Source organism: Callithrix jacchus, chromosome 5 (assembly GCF_049354715.1).
Source record: "Callithrix jacchus isolate 240 chromosome 5, calJac240_pri, whole genome shotgun sequence".
Taxonomy (NCBI): Eukaryota; Metazoa; Chordata; class Mammalia; order Primates; family Cebidae; genus Callithrix; species Callithrix jacchus.
The window spans coordinates 3971877-3990976 of NC_133506.1; the positions used below are offsets into that span (position 1 = coordinate 3971877).

At 42.4% G+C, this 19100-nt stretch overlaps 1 protein-coding gene across 8 annotated transcripts in view; it reads left to right on the forward strand.

The window, feature by feature from the left end:
- UQCC1 (ubiquinol-cytochrome c reductase complex assembly factor 1) overlaps nucleotides 1–19100 on the forward strand; it is a 115497-nt gene that overhangs the window by 70265 nt on the left and 26132 nt on the right. The gene's annotated exons all lie outside the window — the stretch shown is intronic.

Below are 19100 nucleotides of genomic sequence, written 5' to 3' on the forward strand. Positions count from 1 at the left end.
AAATCCAGTCATTTTGGGGATTTTATGGAAGCTTCATTATGTAGGCACAACTGATTAAACCACTGGCCACTGGAAATCAGTCAGCCTCTCCCTTCCTTGGAGGTTGGGGGATGGGACAGAAAGTCCTAACCTTCTAATCCTCTCTTGATATCCTTCCAGTGACCAGCCCCCTGAAGCTACCTAAGGGCTGCCAGCCACCAGTCAATCATTAGCATACAAAAAGACACCAGTTTGGAGAGGCTAAAGATTTTAGGAGTTGTCTGTTAGGAAAGGAGTTGAGGACCAAATTTATATTTCACAACTTACAGCTGCCCAGAGTGACATCAGCAGCCTTTAAGGTATTCATCCAGCTGGGTGTTCCCACATGCCCATGCCTCAAGTACTTTCCGCCCCACTGGGCAGCGGCAGTGCAGAGAGGACATCGGTGCTGTTGGCAATCTCGTTCCCATTTAATGATGGCCAGGGATACCTCCTGGTCAGCCAAAGCCCTGGCTGATTGCCAGGCAGTTATGCAGCAGCACTTCCTTTAGTGAACCTGTTCTTCTTATCATTGTCGACTAAACTCTGCTGGAAGCTGGCTCACTAGAGCCAGATGAGCCACAGCTGTCCCTATCCTGAATAGCTTAGTGAGCCATAGGCTGCTGAGTCCTGGACCACGGGAATCTTTTAGCTGCCTCTCCCCACATTTGAATTTCCTTCTGGACCTCCTTATATCGCTTCATCACAGTAGTCAACACTTGAGCCTTCTCCCACGTTCTTATGCAGGGTCCCTTCCACTTAACTGTTTTATAAAAGCAGAAAACCGTCTTATTCAGTTTATTGCTTATCAGTAAACGTTGAATGAATAATTGTCAAATGAATAAATAATTGCCAAATGAATGAATATATTGAATGCCAGCCTTTGGAATCCTTTTTAAGCTAACATTTATCGGTCTCTGATCCAAGTGTTTATCAGTGCAGCCCTGAAGGAATTAGGGGGACTTTTCCCTTATCTCATTTTATCCATCCGCTTTTTCTATTTGGATTGTTGTAGATAGGGTGCTGCTCTATAAAGGAGTGTTTTAGATCAGCGTTTCTCAGACTTTAATGTGCCCACGGTTCACCTGAGGCTCTTGTTAAAATACAGATTCTGATTCAGTAAGTTTCAGGGCAGGGGCCAGAAAGTCTACAGTTCTGAAAAGCTTCCAGGTGATGTGGATGTTGCTAGTGACGCAGGGTGGGGTAGGGGACAATAGCAAGGTTTAAGTGGTCCCCCAATACAGACTCTTAAATTGCCTTCATGAGGAGAAGTGCCCAAATTCCTGTTTAGTTACAAAGACTGTAAGTAAAGGATAATGATTTTAAAATAATAGAGATTTGGAAGAGTTTGGGAGTTCCTGTTATTGCTTTTCTGCTATAATTAACTTGATACCTTCTTTCTAACCTCATGGCATAAACAGACATGCCTTATATAGGCAAGACAGTTGTATATTAGCCAGTGAGTTGTGAGTGCATGCATGATTGAGTGTGAGTGCATGTGTGTGTATGTGCGTGTGTGAGAGGGGATCTCAGTCTTCCGTGTGTATACAACCTATAAATGGGACACGTGGCTAGGGAGATGTAATTGGCAGTGTAGGGCCATTCTGGCCTGGTTCTCACTCTGATTGGCAAATCTTTCCTCCTTTGTGCTTCAGTTTCTGTATTAAAAGAAAGGTGGGGGTAGCGGAGGCCTAACTACATGAGCCCCAAGTTTTCATCTTTCAGCTTGAAAATCTATGAAGGTGGTAATTTGCAAATCTGTCTCTGTGTTATTTGGCATCCCAGGTGTACCTCTATAAGAAAACTCATATAAAAAATAGAATTTATAAAACCGATCGTAGTAGTAGTGATTTTTCTCATGCCAAAAACTTAGAGGCTATTGCTTTGAATGGATTGGTGTGTGGAAGATCAAGGAGTAAGAGAGCCACTTTTGAATTAGTGACAAATCATAAATTTCTATCAAGAACTCCTTTGAAATTAGAATTCCAGTCTCATTTGGTGGGAAAATTTTTATTTTATAAAAATTTGCTTTTCACCAACTTTTTGGAGTCCAACTATTGTGAAAAATGGAGCAGACTCATATATCACTGGTGAAGTTGGTAAAAAAGCAGGTGTTAAATTTGAGGTTACAAAAATCACATCAATAATTTAGAGTGTTCTGACTTTTTAAAAAAACATTATTTGGGATTTAAACTTATAAATTAGCTGTGGAAATAAAGTTCATTATATCACCTCATCTGGTCTTGTTTTATTTCATTAACTGCTTCTTAAAAATCTTTGTGAGCTGAGTTACAGCTGAAGAGATTGGAGACCGTTTTTCCTTGGGCCCTTGCCGCACTCCTGAGTGTTGGTAAGAGTAGAGAACTAAGACTTGACACAGCTGTAAAAACAGACAGCGCCTTTGGCCTCAGTACTTTCTCCTGGTGTAGGCAGATTTCAGATGTAAATTTCACTCTCTGCCTCTCCTACTAATGAAGTAAGTTTCTTTTGCTGGGTTTGCAGCCAGGTGTGTCCAGTCTTGTGGCTAACCCGGGCGCTTTACTTAATTTTTCCATTTGTGACATTTCAACCAAACTTAAAAAACAAACATAAAAATTAGCTCACGGCAGTGGCTCAAAGTGTTAATGGTAACCTTAGGCTGGCTAAACGACTTCCTCTGAGTTCTGCCCTGCCAGACATCTCCACCTTGTGGCTCACAGTGAGCAGGCTCAAGCTTTCCAAGCTGTGGAGACAGAAATGGGAAGGAGTGGGAGTGGGCTGTCGTTGAGAAATTACAGTTTACCCTTATCAGCGGTCCCTGGCTTGCCTGTTGCCTCAGCGAGACTTCTGGAAATAAGAATGCACCTCCTGTCACCTCATGGTCCCCTGCTCTCTCTATAGCAGAGCTGCTTGATCTGATGGTACAGAGGGCCCAGGAAAGATGAGTTGTGGGCTGAACTGGACTCCTGTGTGTAATTCTCCTTTGCTTCTTAGAACGAGTATTTTGCTTTGTAAGGTCCTCTGTGATCACACTCCAGATTATGTCTCCAAACTCATTTCCCCTAGTTCTTCTTGAACCTTAAACATGTGAAACCTTCCGCTAGCACATGTGCCTGGCACTTAGTGAGCACTCAGTGAACATCACCTTCTCTCCTTGCTTCACATACCCTTCACTCCAGCCGAGCTGAATTCCTTGCTATTTTCTGTCTTGTGTCTTCGCTCACTTGGTGCATACGCCTAGTCGCCCTACCTAATACCCCAGCCTCAATTTCTTCACATCTTTCAGCCACTAACTGGAAGCCAATTCCAGTTTCCACGTTAATGATTAATATCTACCCTTCTTCCGGCTCTTACTCTTTCTATTTTGTATCATTGTCATTCACACATGTTGACTGCCGTCCAGGTGAATTCCTGCAGTGCAGGATCACATGCATCTGTCTCCAAAGTGCCTGTTACTGCCCCTTTCCTGAATAGGTGCCCAGTAACTATCTGAAGAATGAAGAAGACAGCCCTGCAGGCCCAGAATAAGTAGTGGAAAAAGTGGGGCAGGGAGATACCCTTTTTTATTCTAAGGATATTTGTTTGCTATGTTAGTCTTAAATATTGGGAGAAAAGGAAGGAAGAAATTGTTTCCCCCACCATCAACTGTTGTTTCTTTTTCTCATACTTCTCCATCTTTTAATGGAATTACTTGATTGTTTAAAACTCCATTTTATAAATACGGTATTTTATGTTTCTTTTTAGACGAAGTCTCTCTCTGTCGTCCAGGCTGGAGTGCAGTGACACAGTCTTGGCTCACTGCAACCTCTGCCTCCCGGGTTCCAGCAATTCTGCCTCAGCCTCCTGAGTAGCTGGGATTACAGGTGCCCTCCACCAAGCCTGGCTGATTTTTTATTTTTAGTAGAGATGGGGTTTTACCTTGTTGGCCTGGCTGGTCTCAAACTCCTGACCTCAGGTGATCCCCCTTTCTTGGCTTCCCAAAGTGCTGGAATTACAGGCCTGAGCCACCATGCCTGGCTGGTATTTTGTATTTCTAAACTAAGGCCATACATTTTAAGAGGCTTTAATTTTTCTGAAAATTTTCTTTCAGGCCTCTGTACTCACCACCTGCCACCAAATCTACTCTCTTTTTCCCTACAAAAATTTCCACACCTCTTCTATTTTACGAGATAAAAAATTTTATTGTTTTGCATCTCCAGGTCAGAATTAAAACTCATGCCAATGATACTGTTTTTAAAGACAAGGAGCACATTAAAAGGTATAGTTAGCCTGGGCAGTGTAGTGAGACCCCATCTTTACAAAAATAAAGTTAGCTGGCTATGGTGGCACATGCCTGTGGTCCCAGCTCTGTGGGAGGTGGAGGTGGGAGGATGACAAGGACCAGGTAGGTCAGCGTTGCGATGGAGCTGTGATCGCACCATTACACTCCAGCTTGGGTGGGAAAAAAAAAAAAGGTGTGAGTGTAACTAAGGGACAGTCCCTTGGGCTTGAGGCCATGAAAATAAGAATACATGTTCTCAGATACCAGTTGTTCTTTTGAAAGTTTCTAAAATGGCCTGAGCTGTTGGAGTGGATAGTGAGTTATTAGGGGAGAGCGGGCTAAATTCTTAGAAGTCAGACTAATTCCATTTGGGGATTGGCTCATGAATTTAAGCAGGTTCCTACTGAAAATGTGCCTGTGGTAGATACATGCATTTCTTTACACATGTTTCCTACCCCTAGGCCTTAAGAAGTAGCAAGAGTTCAAGGAGTAGGTGCCTCAGGCAGTTTTACAACTGGTCAGATGCATGGGTGCATATAGTCAGGGTGCCAGTCCTGTCCTTTTGAGTGACGCATTGGACTCTGCATTGCTGTAGCACTACGCAAACTTCAGAGATAGAACTTACCGTGCTGTGCTGTAATTATTGGTTAATGTAGATTGCTCCTATTAGATTGGGTAAGGATGCATATAGAACCCTTGTAGTTATGTAGGAGAATGTGCTTGTTCTTTGCAGATACATGCTGAAGTATTTAGGGGTAAAATGTTTTGATATCTGGAACTTACCTTCAAATGGTTTGGCAAAAGAAAAGGATGCGTAGATGTATGGGTAGAGATAAGGCAAATGTCACAAAAAGTTAAAAATTCTGCATCTAAGATTATGCATCTAAAGATGTGCATCAAGATTGTGCAAAATTTTTAGTGCTGACCCATTTGAAGTTGCAGATATCAAAACAACTTATACAAGTTTTTTTTTTTTTGTATTACTCTTACATCTTAAAAATTTTTTTTTGAAATTCTTCAAAGCAAAAAATTGGAGGAAAAAGAAGTATTCATGTTCTGGCTGTAGTCCATTCTTCAGTCGAATCTACAACAAATCATACCCTTTCCCTCCAAAAAAGTTCAAATGCATGCACACAAATACTTGTTCCTCTCATGCCAGAGTCTCGCTGGTGCCATAAGTGTGCTGTGTTCTTTTATGTCTCTAGGCTTTCGTTTATGCTATTCCGTCTTGTCTGGTCTTATCCCCTGTCTACTCTGCTCTCGGCACTGTAAGACACAAGCTGGATAATACCTCCTCCAAGAAGCTTTTCCCGGCATTCACCAATAATGTTAATATATCTGGCCACTCCCTCCTCCGTGGTGTGCTCATGGTTTATGTAGGTCACTTCTATTAGATGGGATAAAGATTCTAGGATTTCTGGTGTCTTAAACCCTACTGTAGTCACTATTCAAATATGTGTTGGATGAAGATAAATACTTGCTTCTTTTGTTAGCATCTGGCTAGCCCTGTCTTCCAGATACTGACTTAACCATGATCTCCTCTGATTATACTTGGATTCAATTTCTTTTGCCACCCTCCCCTTTTGAAAAAGGTTCATTTTCTCTCTGCCCTGCCTCATGAGTTCCCTGGCTCTCATTTAAGCCTGGTTGTACTTATAATCTGCTTTATAGGATGGATGAACCTTGGAATGTTAGACTGGGTGCCTCAGAGGTTCTCAAATTCAGTAGTTCTGAATCTGTGAAGAGGCTCAGATATATGCATTTATGCATTTTGAAAAATCTCTCCCAAAATATTTTTATTTATTTATTTTTGAGACAGAGTCTTGCCTTGTCGCCCAGGCTGGAGTGCAGTGGTGCATGGTGTGATCTTGGCTTACTGCAACCTTTGCCTCCCAGGTTCAAGTGATTCTCCTGCCTCAGCCTCCTGAGTAACTGGGAAGACAGGCTCACACTACCATGCCTGGCTAATTTTTGTATATTTAGTAGAGACAGGGTTTTACCATGTTGGCGAGGCTGGTCTTGAACTCCTGATCACTTTAGAGTGATCCACCCACTTAGGCCTCCCAAAGTGCTGGGATTACAGGCGTGAGCCACCACACCCGGCCCCAAAAGATTTCTGATACGTATTTCTGGTTAAGGTTTTACATTCTCATTTCTGTGGTGAGGAAATGGATGCCCAGAAAAGTTCATTGATTTGCCCAAGGTCATATAGCTAGAGAATAGCAGAATGAGGACCCAGAGCAGATTATGCTGATTTCCAGTCCAGTGTCCTCTTAACTATACCATGATACCTTCCAACTGAAAGAAAGAAACCTTTTCTCCTGTCTTATTACTAAGGACTGCCAAAGACTAAGAGGACAGCTTTTCTTGAATCTAAAGGCATTCGTTTATTTCTTCAATGCAAGCTTGAAGCCTCTTTACTCAATTTCTAATCCAATACAGCAGAGACTTCCTACTCAACAGAGATTAAGGGAGAACAGAAGACATGAGAATGCTGACAATGTTCTGAATTTGTCTCTTTTTCCATCGTTTAGCGTCTGAATGTCTCTACATCATCTAAATTTGCCTTAGTTGATTTTACAATTATTTTTCAGAGACTCCTTGGTGGTTTTTTTTTAAGGGTAGAGGAACACCGAGACTGAACACGGTGCTAGAAGGGGCTGGGCCAGGAGACTAACAAAGGCGGTATTATACTGTGCGCAGCAAAGCCAATAAATGAATTCAGGAGACACCTAGATGTGTTTCTAGAGGAGAGCGTGAGGGGGAGGGGCCTGGTGAAAAGGCAGAAAGGTGGGATTAAGATAAATTAAAATGGGGCCAGCATGTGGGATAAGGGGACAGTCTCTTCCTGTTTCCACCATTACTTTAGATTTCTCAATCTGCTTAGTTCAGAAGTTAAAACTAGTCTTTACTTGTACCTCAGAGTAACTCTCTCACCCGCCCACTCTTAGGAAAAGAACTTAGTTTTAAGGCTATTTCAGCATGGTACAGCAGTGTTTTTTACTTGAGTGCTGCATCTGTTGGATGTTACTGGGGAATCTTAGACTGTTTAAACTGGAAAGGAACGCTGAAATAATCTGATCCAGAGATCTCTAAGTGTGGTCCCCAGACCAGCAGCCTCAGCGTCACTTGGGAACTCATTAAGAATGCTAGCTCTGAGGCATATCCTCGATCTTCTGAAAACCTTTGGGGTGGGACCCAACAGTTTGTCTTTTCACCAGCCCTCTAGTTTGAGAACCACTGCTCATAAACTGATTCTGCCATTTAGGTGACTGGGAAATTGGCTCTGGAAGAGCTGCACACACATTAGAAACTGACTAAAGAGTAGAACTCGGGTCTCCTGGTTACACTCTTACTGCTCTCCTTGCTAAGAGGAGCAGGGTCTAGGCATGGGCTAACGACATGTGCAACTTGAGGATTTCAGCATAATTCAGAAGCAGAGTTCCCCAATAGTGATAGCTAACATTTATTGAGTACTTTCTTTTTTTCATGCACTTTACAAGCACCATTTGTATTTTATAACATCTTACAGCAGTCTTACCTGTGAGATTGGTAACATTTCTAGCCTCATTTTACAGATGAGGAAACTAAGGCTCAGAGATAATTTCCCATAGCAGTCACAGCAGATTACCACAAACTGGGTGGCTTGGTTTTAAACAACAAAAATTTATTTTTTTATAGTTCTGGAGGCCAGAAATCAGTTTCATGGGGCTGAAATTAAGGTATTGGCAGGCTGTGCTTCTTCTGGAGGTTCTAGGGGAGACTTGCCCCTTCCAGCTCTTGGTGGCTGCAGACATTACTTGACTTCTGGCTGCATCACTCCAGTGTCTGCCTCTGTGGTCACGTTGCCTTCTCTTCTATCTGAGCATAATCTCCCTCTGCCTCTCTCTTAAAAGGATATGTGTGATAGCATTTAGGGCCCACCTGGGTAATTCAGGATTCCCCCCCATCCCAAGTGTCTTAATTTGATCAGAGCTGCAAAATCCTTTTTTGCCATATAAGGTAACACTCACAGGTTCCAGGACCTAGGACTTGGATATCTTTTGGAAGACCAAATTCAGCGTGCCACTGTTAGGCAGTTTAATTAGACCTACACAGTAAATATGGGATCCTGGATTAGAACCCAAACCTTCTGGACTCTAGAGACTGTGCTTTTAATCACTACGCTGTACTTAACTAGAAACTATGGCTCTAGCATTGGCGTTAAGATTTTTTTTTGTTTTTTGTTTTTCATTTTCTTTGGGCATTGAGATTTTTAACCAAAGTGTTGTTTCTTTCTTCCTCTAACTTCCACAGTATCCACTTGTATTGTAGCATTGAACCTTTTAGTCCTTAAGCATCTTGGGTTTTTGTTTTTGTGGGGTTATTTTGTAGAGATAAGGTCTTGCCATGTTGCCCACACTGATCTTGAACTTCTGTGCTCAAGTGGCCCTCCCACCTTGGCATCCCAAGGTTCTGGGTGTGAGCCACCACACCTGGCCAAGCAAATTATATATGTTGGTCCTAGCTTCTCCAGTTAGTTGGTTTCTAGAGGGCAGATATTCCATTTTTCCATTTTTAAAAATGGAGATATAATTCATATCCTAGAAAATGTGAGCTTGCTTTTTAGTAAATTCACAGTGCTGTGTACCCGTTGCCACTATTCCAGAATATTTTAATCAGCTCAGATTGAAATCCTGTGCCCATCAGCAGTCACACCCATTCCCCTTACCCCCAACACCTGGAAACCACTACTCTACATTCTGTTTCTATGAATTGACCTATTTGGGACATTTCATATAAATAAGATCATATAATATGCAGTCTTGCAGTCTTTTATGTTTGGCTTCTTTCACTTAGCAGAATGTTTTCAAAGTTCACCCATGTTATAGCATATTTTCAGTACTTCATTCCTTTTTTGTCTTTTTTCTTCTTTTTATTTGTTTATTTTCTCCCAACTCCCCTGACCCGATTTCATTCCTTTTTGTGGATAGTCTGTTGTGTAGCTATACCATCTTTTTAAAACCTATTAATCGGTTAATAGGCATTTAGTCTTTCTACTTTCCACTTTTTGGCTTTTGTGAATAATGCTTCTGTAAACATTATATAAGTTTTTGTCTGAACATATGTTTTCAGCTTTCTTGGGGATATACCTAGGGGTGGAACTGTGGGATCATATGGTGACACTCTGTACACTTTTTGAGGAATTCAGATATTATATCTTTTATCAAGTTGTTTGAATTCCTAGACGATTTCTATTGTTCATTTGTTTATAATGAAAAAAACATGAGATATGTGGTCTTAGTCATTACTTATTTTACCTACAATTTCAGACAGTAAAAGAAGGGACAGTGTGGCATAATGGAATGAGTTCTGGCCAGCCTGGCCACTCTTAGGGTAAGCCTGGGTAAGTCAAATCACATCACCTCTCTGGGGAACAGAGTTAGATGATTTCTACATTCTCTTCCAGACTTAACATTCGGCAACTCTCTGGAAGTCTGAAAAGCTAGCCTTGTGTTAAATCCCAGAGCTTGTGTTCTGTTTTTTTAGCAGTTCATCACTCTCTGTCTGATTTCTGTTCCCAGACACAAACAAAGTTTTACCCATCTATCCATCCATTTTATTGTGGCCTGTTAGCTTCCAGGTACTGTGCTAAAACCACTGGAGATACAAAGATGATGAAGACATTTTCCATGACTCCCTAGTCTAGTAGGAGAAGATAAACATAAATAGATAATTACAATATTAAGAAATTATAATATTTTTAAATTGCTGAGAATGTCCAGAGGAGACAGGCTTGGAATAGATGACATTTGAGTTAAATCTTTTCAGATAAGTAGGTGTTTGCTAGACAAGAAGAGAATTCCAGGCAGAGGAGCAGTATGGGTAAAGGCACTGAGTTGGTATGAGAGGGCAAACAATGTTTGGCTTTGTTTGGTGACTTTCTTCCTTTTCCTGCAATGGTAAAGCAGATTCTCTTTAGCTAAACTAGTTCTGCTTTGAGATCCTTCTGTGTGTCTGATATTTATAGACGCATCCACTCAAGGGTCTGAGAAGTAACATGTTTTGTCTTTAGTAGTGGTCACACATAGTACTTCTTCCATCTTTGTTAGGGACACTTCAGACTCAGTTTCTGAGTAAGGGGCTTCACTGAGTAGTTGAGGAGTCCTGGTCCAGATTTGGGTTTTCTCTGCAGCACCAGCTCAGGTTGGATCTCAAAAATGCCTTCTTTTCTCTCCAAGGGTTTTGGTTACATAAAAGGATTAGGAATGTAAAATTTTACAATATGATCAGCACAGCACAAACTAAATTTCTAGCCTTTAACCTAGAAGCATATATGGAAGGCTTTGTGTTCTAAACTGCCCCGTTCCCAGCCCCCGGCCTTCATGAGAGGTCATTGTACAGCTCTTTCCATGGTCACTGCTCTCTTCACTTTTACTGGAGGGCAAAACTAGGGCAGAGAAATAATTTTTATTCACTTCTGAAAGGTTACAGTAATAAAGAAACTCTTGTTAACATCAGAGAACGTTGCAGCCAAGAGTTTTCACAGTCTGGCATTGTTTATTTTACATGTAATTTGGAACCTTCTACACTCTTAAAATATTGGCACAAAAATGTTTTAACTCTTGAAGTACTTCTCTGTGCACAGCAGTAGTGTGGTGTCAGAGGGGCAGCAGGACTCTGGAGAGCCATTTGCCCTGTTCCTGTTGGAGAGAGAAATGGTATAAGCATGTGTATGTGTGTAACATACGTAGTCACTTGTGTATATATGCACCCTTCTGCATTGGGAATTAAGAATTTTCTCTGTCCTGATGAATTAACATGCTTCCCTTTATTAAACAATGAGAATGGTGTAGCAGTCCCACTTTCCTTTTGCCACGACTGCCAAAAAGTACAGTTTCCCTTATTTAGATATTTTGATATATGTATTCATTATCCCCTTTCTTCTCCCGCCCCCCCCACAGACTTTATTATTTAACTCTTTTCTTTTACTTTTATTTTGGTTGCGGTGCATACTATGGGCCAAACTCTGTGCCAGGAATTTTATAGACATCATCTCATTTAATCCTTACAAATTACCTTTTGATAGAGTTGGGAGTGACCCCATATTACAACTGAGGAGAACTGAGGGCAGAAAAGTTAAAGGACTTGGCTGTGGCCGTCATAGTAAGTCACAAGCCCAGATCTGACTGATTTCAAAATCTTTGCTAAAAAAAAAAAATTGGCTCTTTTGGCCATAACATGTGCCTTTTGTTGTAATCCAACTTGAACCTTTTTTTGGAAATAGGTAGAATATAAGTAATAATTAATGAGTAAACTGATGGACTGTCTGGTCCATTGATAGAAGCACAAATCACTTATGTTAAATGAGATAATAATACATAGAAGTATCTGGCTCCATCAAAGGGTTTTTCTTCTTGTTGTTTTGTTAGGTTGAAATTAAGATTTGAAACAATTACAGAAGGATGCCATGAGTTAAGTGGGAAGAATGCCAAGCTGGGGATTAGGCTTCTTAGTTTCAGGGTCAACTTTGCTCCCAGAGTTTGGAAGACCTTCTCTGTCTCATGTCCTGTGGGCTTAAAATAGAGCGATTTATTAGTCCAGCCCTTGCTAAGACCTAGGCATTCCCCCGGACTGACCATGTTCTTTGTAACCTGTCTGGTGTGGGGAACTCTCCTTTCTCTAAGTCTGGCACTTTCTTCCTTGGCCTCCGAAATGGAGCTTTGGCAAAAGAGGCAGGGCTTGCTGCCACCAGGTGAGCTCTGCAGAGCTGTCACTAAGCCAGGCCCTTCTCCAGCAGAGGACTCCTTCCCCAGCAAGAGTTCCACTCTGGCTCTGAGAAAAGGATACTGTGCTGCATGTGTCCTGCAGCCACCATGCCTGTCCTGCAGGCTGTGGACCTTCTGTTAAAGCCAGCCTGGGGATCCCATGCCCTCTAGACCTGCTCTATTTTCAGTGCTTACCAAAGGAGCAAGAAGATTTCAGGACCTTTCAGCTCTTCTTTACCCAGAGAGAGCTCTGTTACCTTTTGGAAGACACACCTACCTTTGGCTTCAGATGTCCCTATAATGGAGAATCCTGATTAGTACATGCACATACAATTCTGGACCCAGGAAATAGGCCATTCCCCCAAAATCTAGTGAGGGCCCCTGTGTATTCTGCTATTCACCTCTGAGGTGTGGCATTCAGTGCCAGGAGTTGAGAGGCCAGTGCCCAGTTTCCCAAGCAGTTTACCTCCCATCACATGGGCTTTGGAGTCAGACAGACATGGGTTCTAATCACTGCTATGCCGCAGTGTTGCTTTGAGATCCTAGGCAAGTCTCTTTACCTCTCATTGTCTCCATTCTATCCTCTGTAAGGTAAGTCATGCACAGTTATGTGACTTAAACAATATGGCTTAGCACAGTGTTTGGTACACATTAAGCACTTGATAAATGGGAGCTATCAGGGTACTGTATTTGGACCTTTTCAGTAGCATCTAGCATAAGTGGTTGTCTTCTGAAGGGATTCATAGTTGCATCTGTGATACCCCACTGAATTCTGACTTTTTGGAGGACGAAGATCTTATCTTTCATCCTTCTGTCTCCTGTTCTGCCTGGCATGAGTAAGACACATAGCAGGCACTCAGTTGATGTTGGCTGAATCTCTTAGGATGACTTGGGCAGAGCAGGGTGGGCATAAATGCTTTGATTTCTCCATCTGTACCTGGGGAAATAGTAACCCCTTATTTTGGAGCCTTCGAGGACAATTTAAAACTATATGTGTGAAGTGTTTGGAGCCCTTTGAAAGGAGGGTACTGGAGAAATTAATGGTGTTTTTGCTGTTCTTGGGAAAGCCCTTTGTGGTTCCCAGTGAATAAATTACTTGGAGTGAGTTTTCTAACACCTCCTACTCTGCTCTGTTCACTGTGGCTTTTTTTTTTTTTTTTTAAATAACTGTCTGCCGTAATACTTATTTGCTCATGACTTATAAAGATATATATTTTTGGTGTTAGACTTTTGACCCCTTTCAGCTCCCAGGAGAGAAATTTTGATCAGAATAATAAAAGGTGTAAACTGTGTGTGTTGCCCCTTTCCTAGGCCTTGGGCAGTTTAGCTGCCGGGGTTAGGAATCAGCCGGCTCTTGGTGTGTGTATGGTTATGGGGCAAGTAGGAGAGGATTCCTGTTAAGCACTAAGTGGCCTTCTGTCTCCCACTCTTCTCCTTTTCATCCCCGACCCATGCCCTTTTGCTAAGATTCTTCGGATTTCAAATGAACCTTGTTGTCTTTGACATTTTCGATAGATATTTGTGGCTATACTCCTTCTTCAAAGACAGAAGATGTTTATCGTCTCTGTGCTTTAGGTCCCAAGGTGAGTTACCCGTCAGAGAAGAGCCTCCCACTAGAGGAAGGACAGTATGGGAGAGCTGAAAAACACTCACTAGTCTTGGAGCTAGAAGAGTAGGGAATTAGACTTAGTTCTACAATTAACCAGCAGGCTCAGATGAAGAGGCTGGACCAGATTATTTCTAAGGGCTTTTCCTGCTTGGAAAAAATCCATGAGATCAAAATTTTCCAACACAGGGTAGAATTTACAAGACTGAACAGCAGTTGGCAAAACTTCCTACTTGTTCTCCAGGCCTCTCTTGTCCTATAGCACTGGAAGAACTGTCTCCACCCCTAAAAGCCTCAGTTCAAAGGGACCAGAAGAGACTAGGGTAACTGGGGACAAATGTGGGGTTCATAACATATTAGGAGTATCTGGTCTGACACAGTGGTTGAGTATGGATGTCAGAGGCATCCCAGTTGGTGATGATCCTTAGGAACTGTGTAAAGGAATTTTAGACTGCCCTGGCTGCTAATGTCAGGAAGCCCCAACCAGGGCTAGCCCAAGCTGGTCAGAATTGACAAGCAGTCAGTGTTTATATTTTATACCATCTCCTAATAATTTCAGTGGCTGGCAAGCTCCTAGAAGCTTGACAGCCACAAAAATGATCCTAATTCAACCCTTTCCAAGTGAGGACCCTCAGTCCTTGGTAGGAAAAAGGCTTGGTCAGTGTCACATGGTAGTAGTAGCAGAGTAGAGACTAAAACTTGCTTCTCTGGAGTCATTCTGTTGCTCTTTACATAATATTATCATCTTTGCTGTTCTCTAGAGCCACTACACACACCCTGCATTTTGTTTTGCTGGGAAAAGCCTCCTCTCAAAGACCTCCTGATCCTGTTCTTTTAAGGTCAGCATTCCAGTGTTAAGCACAGTGCTTACATGATAAGCCTTCATCCAGTATTGGTTGAATGGTGGAGGAGTGAGTGAACTCACAGAGTCTATGCCTAACACCATCTTCTTAGAATTAGGTCTATACTTACACTGTACTTCACCTGATTAAATTCTTGTCAAATCGTTAATGGATGCCAATAGGATCTGTTTTATGGTCCCAGATAACTCTTGCATTTTAACAGGAGTTTTCTGTAAATAGCATCTTTGGAAAAAGGAGTGATTGTAGTAGTAAGACATACAGGCACTGTGACGAGCTCTTGGCGTTGACTATGCCTCTTACTCCATGTCCTACCACAAGGTGGGCAGCTGTCTGCTCTTTTCTCCGGTGGGCTTATCCCCTGCATTGGGTACCACCAGAGGGCAGTGGCTCTGCCAGGATCTGGCTGGGGCTGTTCTGGAGGCTCTGGGGTCAGACCCAGGATATAGTAGAGACAGATGTTTGTTGCAGCTCTCCTGGGTGTGCCATGAGCATTTCTGGATCCATGGATGAGGCAGCTGTAACACTCTTTTCTCCCTTTGTTTCCTTAAAATGCTGGGTGAATGACCCTATGGGGTTGGTTGGAACTGAAGGGGCCCAGCTGAGTGGAGGGACTTGTTTTTCCATGTTCTTTGCCCTCTGTTTAGCTGGTCTTTCTGAATGTCAGTGATCCTTGCCATCAGTGTGGCATGCCTGGTTCTCAAAGGAGCAGGTGAAACTATAAGGAGCGCTTTTTTTAAAAAACAATTATTATCAGGGCCTCAACTGTCCTACTGATGCTCAGATCCAGTCCTGACCTCTCATCTAAATACACTGTCAGCTGCTTCTTCACTGGACCTCCTGCCTCTTGACTCTCTTCATTTCAGATTAATTCTGCATATCATTCAGCAGCCTTCCTAATCATCCCAAACTCCCAGAGTTTGGGAATTGTCTCTTGTTTACTGCTCTAGCCTCAGCTCCTAAAACAGTGTTTTATGCCTCGTTAGTGCTGAATACATTTGATGAAGGCAATATTGAATGCATTTCCTCCAGATCTGGTAACATTATTAATTTGTATGGTTTTATTAAGGATTGTTTCATTCATTTATTCAAGGAACATTTTTGTCTCTCACCACATGCTAATCCCTGAATGCGGTTGGTAGAGAATATACCAGAGATAAGTGATCTTAACAGGGCTTACAATCTAGTTTATGCTGAGAAAGGAGGTTGAACCTTTCCTGAGTTCACTCCCACGTGACATAGATGAACGAGAAAGATCGGAGTTCACTTGCTTTTTTGTTTTTTGTTCACTGCAGGCTTCCTCCAGGAGTTATCCCAGAGCAGGGCTGAGTGTGATGGGAGGATGAGCAGGAGAGTAGCTAAGCCCCAAGGTCCTGAGAGAAGCTTCAGAGACTTCTAGGCCCTCATCTCCAAGTGGGGGATTGGGTTGAGTTTATAGACTCCTTTCCAATGCGGTATCACAGAGTAGTTGAGAGAGCTCATGCCTGAAGCCAGTTTGGACTCAAATCTTGCCCTAGCTATGTGACTTTGGGCAAAGTCTCTTTCTATGCCTCAGTTTTCTCTTCTTAAAATAGAGGTAACTATAATACTTACCTTAACATCACTTGTAGCATTGTGAGGGCTAAATGAGTTGTCACATGTGAGGTTCTTTAAACAATGCCTGAGAGTGAAATAGATGTTTGCTGCTATTAATTTACTTACTGCTAAGCATTTTCATCTGTTTATGTACAAAGAAAAAGGAAAGGTAGTTTTGCATAGTTGTGATGGAAAACCAGAGGCTCAGAGTGATTCAGACTCACAAGGTGGGGAAACAGGGTTGTTGGGGCCCAAAATGTACTTCGATTTCAGTGTTTCCTAGGCCTGAGTTGGGACTTAAATACAGATCACCAAAGAGAGCATCTTTTTAACATACAGCATTCTAATTGAGTTTGTCTTTTTCCTTTGGATAAAATACCTTTCTAAGAACATTTTATTGAAAAAAGAGGACGAAAGAGAAGTACCCTGTAGAGATGGGGTGACTTTCAGAATTCACAGGCTGTGTCAGCTCCATCTTTTTTTTTTGAAACAGAATCTTGTTCTGTTGCCCAGGTTGGAGTACAGTGGTGCAGTCTTGGCTCACTGCAACCGTTGCCTCCCAGTTCAAGTAATTCTCCTGCTTTAGCCTTCGTAGTAGCTGGGACTACAGGCGCACGCCACCACACCCGGCTAATTTTTGTATTTGTAGTAAAGATGGGGTTTCACCATGTTGGCCAGGCTGGTCTCAAACTCCTGACCTCATGTGATATGCCCACCTTGGCCTCCCAAAGTGCTGGGATTACAGGCATGAGCCACTGCACCTGACAGTGTCAGTTCCATTTTAAGGGATATCTGAACCTCACTACTTGAGTGAGAATGATCACATGGCTTCTACCTGGGATCTGAGCTCAGCCATTCCCTGGATTCTTCTATAGGAATGTACAAGCTATCTGCTGAGTGGCAATTCTGTTTGATCCTTAAAACAAACAAACAAAAAAAACTTGGACTAGGAGCCAGAAGACCTTGTTTTTGTGAACCTCTTGACCATTTATTAGCCAAGTGATAATTAGGTGAGTCACTTGACCTTTCTGAGCCTTTGCTTCCTCATCTCTTCAGCAGGGAACGGCCTCTTTCTCAGATTACCTTTGGGTCAGTATTTTGGCAGTTGTACGTCTCTGAATGGCGAGTAGTTAGGACACAGCAGTGAAAGACAAACACTCTGTGACCTGGCTAAAACAATCAAATGTCTGGTTTACTGTTTGGGGCTTTAGACTTTGGTCTGACCCATTGTGCCCAGGTGGAGTCACCAGTTAACTCCTGTGATTCGGTTCTTTAGGGTGGCCCCCACCCTTTCACTCTTTCTCGCTATGGAGACGAAGAAGGTAGAGCTGTTGGATGAAGGGGCAGGAACGTCAAGATCAGTAAACGGCTAAAGTTTGGGTCTTCTGAGAAAATGTTGCCATCTGGGCAATATGATACCTATTTTAGGATCATTGGGGAAGGACTTGGGAGTCAGTGATGTCAGTGTTGCCTTTAGATCCTCTAGGTTGTTCAGGGCCTCAGCTTCCATGGTAAGTGACAGTGGCTCAGCTCTATTACCAAAGAACTAGTTTGTTGATCTGTATTCACTATTTGCCTTGTGTGTCTGTGCAGTTGACGTGGTTGATAGTGATGGGGAACAAGCATCCTGTAGTTTTCCACTGAACCCAGTCTGCCTAAATTTAATGGAAAATCATTAAAAAAGCCAAGTAGTGCCTGCAGCATTTCTGTGCTCATAAATGCAGTCATGAGGCTCAGGGTGCAATTAGCAGCCTCCAAGTGTCTCTGGAAACCTGAATGTGTCAGCATCTTCTTGCTGACAGTAATCAGACCTCATGGCTACAGACAGAATGCAGAGGGCCCTGAGGAATGATACCGACGGACATGTAGTGAACAGATTACTGGAAAAGGGGCTCAGGCTCCTAGGCCCTGGTGTGTTATGCCCGTGCTCCACTGGAGACGCCTGCTGGGCTCAAACTAAATACACATCTTGCTCGTATTACCTCTTATCCAAGTAAGATTTTCCATTACCACAACATAGGAGACATGAAGGGCATGGCGACTGCTAAAATCATACAAGACTGGTTGTCTACACTTCGTGCTGCCAGGGTCAGAAAGTCGTCAGTGTATGATTGCATATAACTTGCATTCTGTCTTCATCTTTCTGTTCTCTCTACTTTCTTCAGTGAGGTCTGATTACGTGCAAGTCACGGCTTCACCTTTCCTCTTCCTCATCCACTTGATAATCAAATCCTGTTGCTCTGGCTGTAGTCATTTCTCTTGAAAGCATGCCTTCCTCTTTGTTCCTGTTGTCACTTAGCATTGTTTCAGTTCCTTGCCAACTCTCACCTAGACTATTGCAGCAACCTCATCTGGTTTTCCTGCCTCTGGACCTTCCCCCAACTTTGTGATCTGTATGTACTTTTTGAAAATAAATCTGTTCCTGCAATTTCCCTGTGCTTAGACCCCGTCCTTGTTCTTTCCTTCATGTGGCATTCAGGGCCATTTACAATCTTACTCGAACTGCCTTTCCAGCTCCACTTTGTGATTTGCCACCATGAGCTGCTGTGGTGTTTTCTTTTTTTAAACAAACTTTCCTCTGAAAATGCTGTACTTGTTCACTTCCCTGTGGCTTTACACATACCATTCTTTCTGTCTGAACATACCTGTTCACCCTTTAATACCCACTATAATAAATGTTGCCTCTTCTCTAAAGCCTTTCAGCGCCCCCCAGACCATTGGTATTTTTACATACAACATGCTTAGGTATGTCTTCCACATGAGATTATAAACTTCTTGAGGACAAGTACTGTGTTTTATTGATCTTTTTACCTCCAGCATATGCCACAGTAGAATACAGCAGGTACTTAATACATGCTTATCGAAGACGTACAATGCAATGTAGAATTCTGTTCCAAGAGAGTTTATAGACTGGTAGGGAACATTCGTTAGTTCGTGATACCACTGTGCCAAATGGATTAAGTGTTCTAAGAGAACACATGGTTAAGTCACAGATTGAAATGCCTGTCTGAGAAGAACTGTTTGTAATGGAATTTCCTTTATTGTGGTAAAAT